General features: G+C 36.9%; 1 protein-coding gene across 2 annotated transcripts in view; it reads left to right on the top strand.

Annotated features, from left to right (window-relative positions):
* Positions 1-2,500, top strand: part of LOC125041801 (potassium voltage-gated channel subfamily KQT member 1-like) — a 649,090-nt gene that overhangs the window by 9,002 nt on the left and 637,588 nt on the right. The gene's annotated exons all lie outside the window — the stretch shown is intronic.

Genomic DNA, 2,500 nt, shown 5'->3' with positions numbered 1-2,500 from the left:
TGGAAGACAGAGAGAGAGAGAAAGAGAGAGAGAGAAAGAGAGAGAGAAAGAGAGAGAGAGAGAGAACGAGAGAGAGAGAGATAGTGAGAGATAAAGAGAGAGATTAAGTGGAAGAGGAAAAGAGAGAGGGAAGATGGGGGAGAAGAGGAGGAGGGGGAAGAGGAGGAGGGAGAAGAGGAGGAGGAGGGAGAAGAGGAGGAGGAGGGAGAAGAAGAGGAGGGGGAAGAGGAGGAGGGAGAAGAGGAGGATGAGGGAGAAGAGGAGGAGGAGGGAGAAGAGGAGGAAGAGGGAGAAGAGGAGGAGGGAGAAGAGCAAGAGAGAGAGAGAGAGAGAGAGAGAGAGAGAGAGAGAGAGAGAGAGAGAGAGAGAGAGAGAGAGAGAGAGAAAGAGAGAGAGAAAGGAAAGAGAAGGAGAAAGAGAAAGAGACAACGGAGAAAAAAAAGGAGAAAAATAGAAACAAAGAACGAGTCAAAAAAGAGAAAGAGAGAAACACAAAAAGAGCAACACATTCTCAGGTACGAAACAATAAGGGTAAAAGCTATCCAATAAAGGACAAACCACTTCCTTGACCGCCATTTAGGGTGAAATTATTCAGCCGTCTTTAAGCAGCACAGAAGCTCGAACCATCAGCAACACCGAAGTCAAATGGACCTTGCACAGTGTTGCAGAAATCAGTAAGTGCAAGCAATGTGTGGATTTAACGTTATAATATGATGAATGGGTCATTTTGCTTTCCCGGTGAGAATAATTATCGTTCTGTATATCAGTTCGGTTATTGAGGATTGTGTTTGTTATGACTTTGTTATGGATAATGGGAAGTAGAATGAGAGATTAATATCTACTGTGAGCTTTAGGTAGATATTTTCCTGATATATGTATATATAGATGTAAAAAAGCACACACACACACGCACACACACACACGCACACGCACACGCACACGCACACGCACACGCACACGCACACGCACACGCACACGCACACGCACACACACACATGGTAGATATAATCAAGTAGCCCCACTCCATCTTGATGAAAGTCCTAGTTGGCAACTCCCGAGCTAAGCCCCGCCTTTTCACCTTTTTATTGTAAACATATATTTTTTCCTTTGGTTTATCTTTGTTTCTTGTTCGATGATTCTTTTTTTTTTTCTTTTTTTTTTTTTTTTACCATTGTTATTACTGAACCATTTGCAAAGAAAACTGTAAAAAGACACTTATCTTAAAGTATTGCACAGATTCTCGGGGTCAAAAATGGGGCAGAGCTAATGATATCCCGTTTAGCCAATGTGAGAGCGTTGTGAGATATCACATATAAGTAGACACATAATTATTGGATTTTACTCGATATTGTTATTGTTACCAGAAGTAAAACCAAAATTTCCGATAATTTAATTTATTTAATTTATTACGAAGAGTTCCTCACCATTAACAGTCATCGGAATACTCTTGGGTTCAATAGGCTAAAGGGAAGTGAAGCTACCTGGTTATATGTACCTTGTATATATATACATATATATGTATATATATGTATATCTATACATATATATATGAATATGGATATATATGTCTATATAGGTATGTATATGTATATATATTTATATATGTAATAATATATATTATACACTTACACGCATACACACACACACACACACACACACACACACACACACACAAACATACACATGTGTGTGTGTATTTATTCGTTTATTTATATATATCTAATATATAAATATGTATATACATACATACATATATTAATACACATACATATCCGACAAACATACATGCATATATATATATATATATATATATATATATATATATATATATGTATATGTATCTATATATGCACACACATAGTTTTTTGCTTTAAATATATACATATATATATATATATATATATATATATATACATATATACATATATATATACACACATATACACACACACACACACACACACACACACACACACACACACACACACGCACACACATATATATGTATAATATAATATATATAGATATATATATACACATACATACTTTTTTGCTTTTAATTTTCCCCATTTTACTAAATTAAGCCAGGCAAAGTAGAATCCAATAAACTCTAACTGCATTTGTTAAGATGAACAAAAAGATGTGCGTCTATACACACACACACACACACGTACACACAAACACACACAAACACACTTACACTTACACACGCGCTACGTTCAAACATACGCATAAACACATGGCAAATAAAAAACATACCCCCCCCCCCCCACAAAAAAGCATATCAAAAACACATTTTTAAGCAACAAGAGAAAATATATTGCTTCATCCTTTCACTATTTTTTTTCTTTTTTCTAATGATTTCATGGGTCTGCCTCGAAGTTCAATCACTCAAGGACATGCAACTCCTCCCCGTGCCATGCCAGCCGTGACAAATTCTCCTGTCCTTGTTAACGTGCCAGAGCCGGCGCCGTGACGTCACGTCGGTCTCATCCTCCTG

Source organism: Penaeus chinensis, chromosome 31 (genome assembly GCF_019202785.1).
Source record: "Penaeus chinensis breed Huanghai No. 1 chromosome 31, ASM1920278v2, whole genome shotgun sequence".
Taxonomy (NCBI): domain Eukaryota; kingdom Metazoa; phylum Arthropoda; class Malacostraca; order Decapoda; family Penaeidae; genus Penaeus; species Penaeus chinensis.
The sequence above is the reverse complement of the archived record's forward strand: the minus strand, read 5'-3'. Positions and strand labels throughout refer to the sequence as shown.